The 12,461-nt window shown below is 41.7% G+C and overlaps 1 protein-coding gene across 1 annotated transcript in view; it reads right to left on the bottom strand.

Moving 5' to 3' along the window:
• TSHR (thyroid stimulating hormone receptor) overlaps positions 1 to 12,461 on the bottom strand; it is a 193,257-nt gene that overhangs the window by 165,557 nt on the left and 15,239 nt on the right. The window lies entirely within an intron of this gene.

Raw genomic sequence — 12,461 nt, 5'->3', positions numbered from 1 at the left:
TTGTTCCCTAGTGCAGACCTGCTGAAGCTGATGGTCGTCCGACAATCCAAAGCCACCACAGCTACCAGCGGTGATGGACCTTGGATCCAAATGAATAGTTTTTGTTCTCTTTCTTAGTTAACTTCCTAGTGAACAGCTACCTACAGATCTCTACAGGAACCTAGAAAGGAATAGACCTCATCACCACCTATGTCAGCCTGCTCACATAGCAGGGGTCCTCAGAAGATGCTATCCTTCCCAAAAAAGAAGAGTCCTCTAGCTAGAGAAGAGTCACAGCCTTCACAGGCCCAGGGCCCAGGTCATCAGCCTCCCATCCTCTCCTCTGTTGTCCTCTGGCTGCTCCTCACTTGGATTCCCACTGCTTTCCCCATGATCTGAATGGCAAAGAGGCGTCCTGCTCCCGACGCCACTGCATCAAACTCAATATTCTATTTTTAAAAAAACCTTCTTGAGAATCTGGAACCATGCCCTTGCCCATAAACTTGTGTGTTTTGGTTGGCATTTAAACTACTGGATGGCTGAGACACCTCCCAAGCTGAGAGACTATCATAAAATACATCCCTGAGCAGTGAAATCCCTGATGTTGCTGTTGGAAACAATTGTGGAACTCCCCTTGAGCCATTTTCTCAATGATAAATGAGTTTATAATCCTAAATTATAAAATAAAAAGGTAACAATTCACCATGAAAGAGCCATTAAGATCTCACAGTTTTCAAACTGACACCCCCAAGAATTACAGAGAATAGAATGATTTCAAAGTGATTATAAAATAAGTTTTTTTAAAAAATGATTCAGGACGTAAAAGACATGATCAAAACCACAAAAATGAACAGATATATGAAACAGAACAGACAACCGAAATATAACAGAAATGGATTAGACAGAAGAGCAGTTAGCTGAAGAATAGTGGCCTGGAAATGTATGTAAAGCTAAGAACCCAGATAAAATGTAGCACAGAGAGATATCATATTAGAAAACACAAAAGAGAAGTTAAAAGGCAAGAATGAAAGATGGATGATCCAACTTACATCTAATAGGACTCACATGAGAAAAGAATAGAGAAAATGAGGACAGACAATATTAAAGAGATAATGGCTAAGAACTTCTCATTCAAAATAGAACAATGAATTCAAAGCAGGGTAAATAAAAATTCATCAATATCTACACATATTACAGGAAAACTGTTAAACATTAAAGACAAAGAGACCTTAAAAGCAAATAAAAGTCAAAGATGAAAGCATCAAGAGAAAGATAACTGAGCTGGTGGCAGATTTCTTCTGGTGGCAAGAGAGGGTACAAAAACAGTAAAATTCTATCTTAATCCCTGCGTGGGGAGAGAAGGAAAAAGTGGATAGTGGCAGAGCTTTAGTTGTGCTGTAACATTTTATTTATTTAAAAAATAAAAGAGAAAGCTAAGTTAAAGCCAATTGTTAACTTCTGGTTAATTTTGATGATAGCACATAGTTATCTGTGTTGCTATTTTTGTGCTTTCATATGCATTAAAGATGGAAAAGGGTTAATTATAGAAAAAAAAGAGTGGAAATAAAGAATGTTCCCATAAAAATGAATAGCTTGTGCAAGCAATAAGAGCAGCAGAGTGAATGACACATTCTAGGATGTAAAAATAGTTCGAAGTGGCTGAAATAAAATTCTAGAATATAAAAATAGTTCAAAGTGGCTGAAATAATAGAAGTGACTGACGTGGAGGGAAACTAGTAAAAGATCTGCCTGCAAAGAGAAGCAAGCAGGGCCAGATCACGGGGACTTCATAAACCATGTGAAGAGTCTGAAATTTTCTGAAGAGCAATGGAAGCCAATAGCGTATTTTACTCAAGAGACTGAGACCCCATCCGCAGTACAGGCTGATCACCCTGACTGCTGTGTTTAGCAAGAACAAAAGAAACTCCATTTCCATTCAGGTGGAAAAAAATGTTAGTGGTGAGAACTCGGATGAAAACAAATGAAATGGAGACAGATTCAAGATATATTTAGACTAGTAATAATTAATAATGGATTTGATATTAGGGATGAGTGAGAAGAAAGTATCAAGAATAATCCTATGTGTCTGTTTTTCTTTGTCTTTAAATACTGATTTTATGTTTTTAGTTTTCTCTTATTTTTAATTAGCACATATTTTTGGAATACGGTATGCTGTTTTGATACATGTATACATTGTATAATGATGAAATCAGAGTAATTTGCAAATCCATCACCTCAAACATTTATCATTTCTTTGTGGTGAGAACATTCAACATCATCTCTTCTAGCTATTTGGAAATATACAATACATTATTGTTAACATAGTCACCCTACTGTGCAATAGAACATCAGAATTTATTCCTCCTACCTAACTGTAACTTTATACCTGTTGACCAACCTCTCCTCATTTCTTCCTCCCCCTACCCTCTGCACAGCCTTTGGTAACCACTATCCTACTCTCTGCTTCTAAGAGATCAATGTTATTAGACTCCACATATGCATGATGTTAGACTCCACATATGCATGATGCTTCTATGAGATCAATGTCGTTAGACTCCACGTATGCATGAGATCATGCACCACTTGTCTTTCTGTGTCTGGCCAATTTCACTTAACATGATATCCTCCAGGTTCATCCATGTTGTTGCAGATGACTATGCTGTTTTGAGCATCCGGTAACTGATGGATCCATTCACTGAGATGGGTATACAGATAGTTTTGGCCAAGAAGATAATAATGTCACCTTTGGAAATGTTAAATATGAGGACACTGTATGATATTTTAGTGAGCAATTGGATGAAATAAGTTTAGTGCTCAGAAAAGAGACCTGGCTTACAGATCTGAAATTCAAATTCATTAGAATCTCATTAGATGTATGAATGGGAGTAGGTGAGGCTGGAGAAGTGTGGCATGAGATAAGAACCTCAAAACCATCCAGCATCATTTAAATGATAGGTAGAGGAAGAAAGAGAAGCTGGTACAGAAAGGCAGATGTGCAAACAGAGAAGATGAAAAAGAAAATGGGTATGGCAGCCACAGAGATGCACCACTCAGATCTCCCTCCAGGAAACAGCTTTCTGTGTAACTGTCAGGAGGCAGTTAGCTGCCAGCCTCCATCTGCAGCACCTGCAGGAACTGTCACAGTGTTTTAACCAAGGCTCTACTCTTCCCGGGAAGCCCACAGCCCAGGGCTGAGCATGGCAGTGGTGCTAGAGCCTGGCTTCTATGCCTAATGTGAGTCCCTCTAACAGGCAGTCTTTGCTCTAGAGCTCCCCATTGGTTTGACCAAGACTTTGTCAGCTCTGTAGCACAGTCTGGGGCTCTCCCCCTTTATCTTTCACAGATGTTATCTTTCAGTGAACCACTTGCACTCCTAATGCTGTCTCAGCATCTGCTTCCCAGAATAACTGAACTGATACAGTTGGTACTGGAATTGGTCTGAGAAAGCAGGAGGTAAAATGAGGTTTTGGGAGCAGATCACTTCCTGCAAGCTGGTGATGAGGATCCCATTCTGGGTGGCACAGGGGGCACAGATAGTCTCTGGCACAGGGTGGCAGCCCAATTACTAAAAACTTTAATCAATGATGGCTTGGAAGAAAGTTCTGTGAGAGAACTTTCCTGGCCTGTGCAATGTTCATGCTTTAGAAAAGTGCACGTGCGTGTGTGTGTGTGTGTGTGTGTGTGTGTTGGAGGGATGTTGTTGAGGAGGAGGCAAGGAAGATGAAGGAAAGCAATGAATACAAGGATGAAGGAATTAGCTGGATTTTTGTTAAGTTTGAAGCTACTACAGACAGCTAATGCTGAGATGAAGTTGACAGCAACTGACAAGCAATTGAACACTGTATGAGAAGGCCTATATCTGGTGCAAGGGGATATTAGAAAGAGCTGAAGACTAAACTCGGAACCTACAGTTAAGAGTTATACTTTTGTTTATATCTAAGAAAATGGACAAATAAGCTGTGATTTATTCATTGAATTGAATACTGTAGAAAGATTGCTTCGCCCATGTATCAGTTAACATGTAAGTCTGGCAACTTGGAATAGTGCCTGAGCAGGACTTGGCAGCACCAGGCTGTGGTACAAGCAGCCCTGCCTCTTGGGCCATATGATCTCATAGACTCTATTGTGTTGGAAGAGTGAAAAGTGAAAAAAGAGGTAGTGTGGTGTGGAGTTTATGGCAAGCCTTCATAGAAGAATCAAAATACAGTACTCTGGATTTCTAGAGTGAGGCCACACCATCTGCAGTGCAGAAAAACATCTCTTGGGGTGCTACTGAGCCCTGTTTGAGACTGAATATTTGACCATGGAAGCCAGTAGCTATGCATTCTAAACTGCCCCTTGTGAGCTGAGCTCTGTAAAATACATTAAGTCAGAATGTCAGGCAGACTCAGCAGCAATTTGTCTAGTGGAAAGTGGTATACCAGGTATCAAACCTGAGCAGTACAACAGGGATCACATGGCCACTTTATGACACATTGAGCCATTTCTTCCTGGAAGGACCTGTGAATTATTGTCATGGTAGTAAACATTTATTCTAGATAACTGTTTGCCTTTCTTACCTACAAAGTCCCAGGCAGCACTACTAGCTGGAGGATTTGAAAGTGATCCACAGACATAGAATTCCATATAACACAGCATCCGACCATGAGAGACACACTTCACAGAGGAGGAGACGAATGAGCCTGTGACCATGGGATCCTCTGGTTTTATCACATATCACATAATCCAGAGAAAGGTAGCTCTATAGAGCAATGCAAGAGCCTACCAAAGACACAACTGGAATGCCAATTTGTAGGCAATTGCCTACATCATGGCATCTGCCATGGTGGTGTATCATCATGCAGGCTAGACACTGCATCACAAACCTCTATATGGATGTTATCCCAATTAGGAAGAATATATTGGTCTGGGAACCATTGGGCAGAAGCAGGAGAGAGTCCACTTATCACATTCAATGATTCGCTGAAAGAGTCTGTGTTTCCTCTTCCTATAATACTAGGCTCTGTGGAGAACTCAGGCTATGACTGCCACTTGGGCATTCAGGACTTCTTGTATACAGAGACCAGCAGGCTGAAGGAGAAGTCAATATCTTGTTAGGAGTAACTGACCCTGATCAGGAGGAAGAAGCAGGGCTGCTGTTACACAATGAGGACAGGGAGAAATATATTTGGAACTCAGATGATCCAGTTGGACATACTTGCTCAATTGTGACTATAGACAAACAAGTGCAATAACCCCAGCCTAAGAAAAGTATGGTTACTATGGGTTCAGGCCCTCAAAAATGAAGGCTTTGATCATATCAGCAGATAAGTCATCAAGACCAGCAGAGGTGAAAGCCGAGGGGGAATTTAAAATGAACAGTGGAAGAGAGATGATAAGTACCAATTGTGATCCCAGACAGACCAACTGCTGCAACAGGGGTCAGACTACTCCCTAAGTTACCTCTTTTAAGCTTCTCCTCAGGAAGACAGGCCCACTGGAATCCTGGATAATCTGTTCCCCAAAGGTATGTGGAGAAGCAGATCTATATCTTGCAAGGGGTGGGCTGTGGCTGTTGTGGAAGTGAAGGCTTCGTTTAAGAATGTACTTGCTCACGCCTGTAATCCCAGCACTTTGGGAGGCCGAGGCGGGCGGATCACAAGGTCAGGAGATTGAGACCATCCTGGCTAACATGGTGAAACCCCGTCTCTAGTAAAAATACAAAAAATTAGCCGGGCGTGGTTGCGGGTGCCTGTAGTCCCAGCTACTCGGGAGGCTGAGGCAGGAGAATGGTGTGAACCCGGGAGGCGGAGCTTGCAGTGAGCCAAGATCGTGCCACTGCACTCCAGCCTGGGCAACAGAGTGAGACTCCATCTCAAAAAAAAAAAAAAATGCATTTGCTGTTAAGCTGCAAGGAGTGCAGTTGGCACACCTAACCAGCTCAGTATCCTCCCCATTATGCAACAGCAGCCCTGCCTCCTGTGCTGCTCAGAAGACCCGAAGTAAGGCACCAGGCAATCAAGGAGTATGATGTGGAGAAAACCAAGGGAAGCAGTCAGCAGTGACAAAAGCTACTGAGCATTCAACTTAGGAAATGTCCTTTGGATTTTGCAACAAAGGTTGTTAATATGACTTTGGCAAGACCTTTTTCAATTAAGTAATGGGGGCAAAAGCCAGATTGCACCAAGCTAAATGGTGAATGGGGAGTAAAAAAATCAGAAGAGCAACATGAGAAAGCTCCTTATGAACATTTAGCTGTAAAGGGAAGGATAGAGGCAGGGAAGGAGTGGTAGGTGGACACAAATGTGAGAACTATGGAGTGAAATTTTTTTAGAGGAAAGATACTTGAGTGTGTTTAGATAGCTGTGAAAAGCATCTGAGAGAGTAGGAGAGGGAGGAAAAAGTCAAAATAGGGTGAGGAAACCAAAAGAACATGGATGTAGGTGGAGGGACTCATTTTGTATTGCTACAAAAGTGGAGAAGAAAAGGATGGGTGTAGATTCTTTTAAATGAAATACTTCATTTGTGTTGCTTTGTTTTAATAGTCAAGTTCTTTCAGAATCCCTGCATAATACATTTGTGTTCTTCAAAATATGTGACAAACAATAACCTGCCATAGTCTTACTCTGCTGAATGGGGAAGATTGTCCCTGAATAGGAAGAGCTCCATGAACATTTGAACAATGATGTCCTTGGTCTTCCTAACAGTTCTCTGAAATAGGACATGACCATCATATGGTTTTCCTTTAATAGATACAAAAGGTAAGACACAGAATGATTAAGTGCCTTGCTAAGATTGTTAGGACTTATGGAAGGTCTCCTGACTTCCACTGTCCATTTCTACTTACCACTCTTACTGTGTAAGTAGTCCTTTCACATAGTCACGCAATAATTTCCCTGAATTCAGTGGAAAACTGTCCTCTGCTCTTCACCATGACTTTTAGCTGACATAGCTTTGTACCAGATATTTTTCCTCTCTATTTTGCTGCTGTTGATACTGAATATATTGGATACAATACAAAAAGAAAGTACAATCCCTCCAAGCCACCCTATTTTTTTGGTCATGAAATACATACTTTCTGTAAAGTGCCAAGTTTCTTATGAGTAAAAGGAATCCTTCACAAGTACATTAGACCTTCTATCATCACACAGAACTGAATCAGACAGAGCCTTAAAAGATTCTTTCATGCTTCGTAAAGCACATTTCAGAGCTTCTGGCTTTGTTGTTTTAGATTCCAGGGATTGAGGGTGGTTGTGAAATGGCAATATGGTTATGCTACATAAGGCCAACCAAGCATTAAATATGGGCATCTGGAGGGTTTGGCAGTACTAACAGGATTTTCAGCCAAACTCTGACACAGAACAGATAAATCCTTCTTACAGATTTATGTGCTCTATTGGCACAGAGACCCCCTAGTTAGAATTTCAGTCCCTTTACCCTACTGGGAATGAATATATCTGGAAGAAGATAAGAACTCTTGGAAGTCTTTAAAATGTCCCCTTTGAAAAGTAGACAAGTGTTACTCTTCCTAATAAAGCTGTGCAACCCTGATGCCAAACAGCTGCTGGATGGTCCCTGCATGGAAGCTTGCCCTCCACAAATTGATATAATGCTCACACCGAGGGTTAAATCAGGCCACATCTGACAGGCTCTCAGACCTACCACCGCATTAGTAATAATAGCTAACCTGTGATCAAGGCGTATTCTGTTACATCATGCTACCAGCATTAGCTCATGAGCTCCGTATAATCACTCATTGTGGGGAGAGCAGATTTTACAGATCTTACTAGTTTGTTCATCCTGTGAATTGAGTAAATAGAATCTCCCACCCAGGGTGATGGTGGGAGATAAGAATGATACCACACCTCTTCTGCCTCCACATCTAAAGCAGGTTGGGGAAAAATAACCGAGAAGTAAGCTCTGGTAAACATAAGGTGAAGAATAATTTATGTCTCTCATTTAAACATTTTCCAATTCACAGCAAATTTTCTTCCTTGGCACATTGGTTAAATTTGTTAATGGAGATTTTAAAAAAAAGATATAGAAGCCAATATTATAAGAAACATCGATAGAAATAGGATATTGTTAGAATTGTTCTTCAGCTTCCTTATAACAGAGAAAAGCCCTTTGCATGAATATTGACTCATAAAAGAGTTGTGAATAATGGCTTCATGCATTGCTATTAAGTCGCCGCTTTCTAGAAATGTTGCCTAAGATTGCCATGAGATCCAGAAGGGATAAATGCATAGTGTTCCTCTGCCAACTGGCTAGAAACAGCCTCCTTCACAAGATGGGAACTCTTAAAACCTTTCGACACGGGAAAGTATGTTTGGTAGCTCTAAGCCTCTGAGAATAAGTACACAGATTTTTTTTTTTTTTTTTTTTGAGACAGCGTCTCGCTGTCGCCCGGGCGGGAGTGCAGTGGCGCGATCTCGGCTCACTGCAGGCTCCGCCTCCCGGGGTTCACGCCATTCTCCTGCCTCAGCCTCCCGAGTAGCTGGGACTATAGGCACCCGCCACCTCGCCCGGCTAATTTTTTGTATTTTTAGTAGAGACGGGGTTTCACTGTGTTAGCCAGAACGGTCTCGATCTCCTGACCTCGTGATCCGCCCGCCTCGGCCTCCCAAAGTGCTGGGATTACAGGCGTGAGCCACCGCGCCCGGCCAAGTACGCAGATTTTTTTGATGTTCAGATTTTTGTATCTAAGGTATAAGGTATTACAGCATGGAATGGGGCTGCTATCTACATTGATGTGTTAGAAATGAACCTGTCCAAAAATTGCTGCAAGCTTTAGCCAGGCCTGTTTACATCTGTTTTCCCTTTGGGTCACTTGTCTGATTGCCCATACTCTTTGTCACCCTACAATGTAGATGAAACTTGAAAGCATTATGCTAAGTGAAAGAAGTCAGATACAAAGGTCACATATGGTAGGATTCCATTTACACAAAATATCCAGAATAGGTAGACCCATGTGGATGGAGAGCAGATTCCTGGTTTCCAGGGGCTGGGAGGAGTGGGGAATGGGGAATGACTGCTTAATCGGCACGAGCTCCCCTTTGAGATGATGAAAATATTTTGGAACCAGATACAGGTGCTGGCTGTACACTATTGTGAATGTACTAAATGCCACTGAATGGCAGGTATACTTGAAAATGGTTAATTTTATACTGTGTGAATTTCACATCAACTGACAGAGGAGGAGGGGAGGGAGAGGGAGAGAAAATAGACCAGATTTAGGAAGATAGCTATGGAATAGTAGAAGGAGCTTTGGGTTTAGAGTTAGGAGACATGAATTTGAATTCTGACTCTTTCACTTACCAGCTGTGACATAAAAGTCAAAAAAGATGACATTTCTGGGTCTCAGTTTTGCATCTAAATGAGAGTCAAACACCTCCCAAGGAAGACCACTGTGAGCACTGAGATATTATATGTGAAGACATATAGTATGGGTCTGGGCATAAAGCTGATACAAACACATAACTGAGCAAAAAAAACCCCACAGAACAATGATAGGTTTTTTTAAGGTAGTACAAAAAACAAAAACGAAAACCCATGGAATTTATGTTATAGCTAAAACTGTTAAAATGTAATAAAAGTAACTGGATTAATAACTCACAATAGATAGCAATCATGGCAATTTTCATAAATCCAAACACTGAAGAACTAGGTGTTTTGTAATTATAGCTTATACTTCATTTATCTGGCTTCAAGGCATGAATTTAAATCTAAACATTTGTGTTATGGAAAATTCTTCCCTCTAGTACTGTGTATAGTAACCACATCAAGTTACTATATTTCATCATCTTAAGAGGCACATATTTTAAAACTTTAATGTCTCAGGAACCAGGAATTCACTGATTAAAAGTGTTGCTGGATCCCCCTAGGGAAGTGTAGGGAAAGTGTATACCACTACAAGTATTATTGGTGACTGTCCCCCAATCGTTCCTAAAAGGGACCTGTGGCCAGTTGCCAAAGTAACTGTCAACTGGTAAACAGAAATCCAAGACTTCTTGAAGATCATTGGATACAAGGTTTGAGCTTATACTGATAGGAGTATGTCCCAGGATGAATTGCAGATATTAGTGTCAACTTGAAAGACTTAAAGGATGCAGAATGGTGGCGCTTCATATCCTTTCAATTCACCTATCTGCCCCCTGTAAGAAACAAAACCAACAAAAACCCCAAGCAAATAGATTAAGGTGAATGACAATGCACTTTAACAAACTTAACCAATAGGTAGGTTCTATCATAGCTGCTGTGCCAGATATGTCTTCACTGGAACACATCAGCACAGCCTGTAGCACTTTATATGTGATTATCAATCTGGTGAATGTGTTCTCTTCTTGATTCCTATCAATAGAGAGAATCAAAAGTAGTAAACCTTTATCTAGGAACAATAGCAATACCAATTCACTGCTTTGCCCAAGGGGTTCCACTTCATAAGAGTTTGTGGGGACGGATAATCTGGACATCACGCACATCATCATACTGGTCTGCTACCTGATGATATGCTAATTAGAGTTGGTGGGCAAAAAGTAGAAAGAAGCCTAGCTAGTCTAGTAAGAAATCTGAAGGTTGGGGGCAGCAGATAAATCCCACAAAGATTCAGGGACCTCTTCCATTAGCAACATGCTTAGTCTGCGGCATTCTAAAAAATCCCTTCTGGCCGGGTATGGTGGCTCACACTTGTAATCCCAGCACTTTGGGAGGCCGAGGTGGGTGGGTCATTCGAGGTCAGGAGTTCAAGACCAACCTGGCCACCTGTCTCTACTAAAAATACAAAAATTAGCCGGGCAGTAGTGGCACGTGCCTGTAATCCCAGCTACTTGGGAGGCTGAGGCAGGGTAATTGCTTGGGCCTTGGAGGCAGAGGTTGCCACAAGCCAAGCTAATGCCAGCCAAAAAATGAACTACTGCTGCACTGCAGTCTGGGTGACAGAGTGAGACCCTGTCTCACAAAAAAATCCCTTCTAAGGTATAGGACATATAGTTGTATCTTGCCCTTTCTACCTTTTACAAAGAAGTACAGCACTTGCTGGGCGTCTTGGCTTTTGGCAGCAGTGTAACCCATTTTCCCATTTATCAGATAACTCAGAAGGCTGCCAGTTTCAGGTAGGACCTACAAGAGTCTATAACAGATTCAGGCTGAAATGCCAGCTTCCCTGCCATGTGGGCCACACAGCCCAGCCCAGCAGGTCTTACAACACTACAGATATCCATCCTGGACAAGGATATTCTGTGGATTCGCCAGCAGGTCCCAAGAAGAGAATGAAAGCTCAGGCTCTTAAAGTTTTGGAGCAAGTATCTGCCTTCTGAAGGACAGAAATACCCTTTATGAGGAAAATAATTCCTGACATGCTATTCTGCCCTAGTAGAGACTGAGATCTCTTCAATGGGACACTAAGTGACTCTGTGACTACAGCTGCCCATTGTGAATTGGGTATTGCCAGTTCTACTACATAAAATAAGGTGAGCACAGCAGCAATTGATTTTATGATAGAAATTTTACATTCTGGATCAAGAAAGTCTAGAAAGGGAAGGTAAATTCATGAATAGGTGGCCTAGACTCCCACTTCACTTATTTCTGCTGCACTCTCACTGAAATTGACTTCATGGAGAGCTCCATATGACCACTTGATGGAGTTCATAGGTTGGTGTCTGCTTTACAGATTGGCACAAGCTAATGCCAGCCAAAAAAAATGAACTACTGCTGCATTACAGCCCCACTCAAGGGTGGCCCTAAAGGATAGTGGTGAAGGGAAATCTTCACAGTCAGTTCATCTGTGAGCATTATAGCAATCATTCTTTTTGTATGAAGGGAGAAAGAACCGTGGCAAGGGTATACATGGAATACCAAGAAGTAGCAAGTAATTTACCTGGTTGACCACTGGCCTAGGAAGAATACTATTGGAAAACAGAGAACAAGAAAGTCTAGGAAACAAATATGGCTATATCTATGGGAGTGGGAACAAATTCTGTGGACCTTTGTGTCTCACGTTAATGCTCATCAGAGAGTATCCACTGATTACTCTGGTTTGCGGTGAATCTCAACACCCAGGTAGACTAGATGACTCATTTTATAAGTGCCATCCAGTTTTGGGGAAATGAACATGAATGAAGTGGTCATGGTGACAGGAATGGAAGCCAAGCATGGACCCAATGGCTTGGGCTCCTTTTCATCAAGTCTAATCAAGATACTTCTCCTGTAAATGACCAACCTTTCAGCAGTATAGCCCATTGCTGCACCCTTGGTAAGGCACGTTTCTTTAAAGAGAACAGCCAGACATTTGGTGGCAGTTTGATTATACTGGACCATTTTCACCCTGCAAGAAATAGTAATTCATTTAAAACCTCATGGGATTACTTTGGATTTGGCCTTCTCTGACTTCAATGCCTCCACCGGCACCACCATTTAAGGGTTTATAAAATACCTGATCTACCAGTACGAAAACGTGTACAGCATTGCCTCAACCAAGGGATGCATTTCATGGCAAAGAAGGTGCA

The sequence above is a fragment of the Gorilla gorilla genome, chromosome 15 (genome assembly GCF_029281585.2).
Source record: "Gorilla gorilla gorilla isolate KB3781 chromosome 15, NHGRI_mGorGor1-v2.1_pri, whole genome shotgun sequence".
Lineage (NCBI taxonomy): Eukaryota > Metazoa > Chordata > Mammalia > Primates > Hominidae > Gorilla > Gorilla gorilla.
Note: the sequence above shows the minus strand (reverse complement) of the source record. Positions and strands in the feature narration are given on the sequence as shown.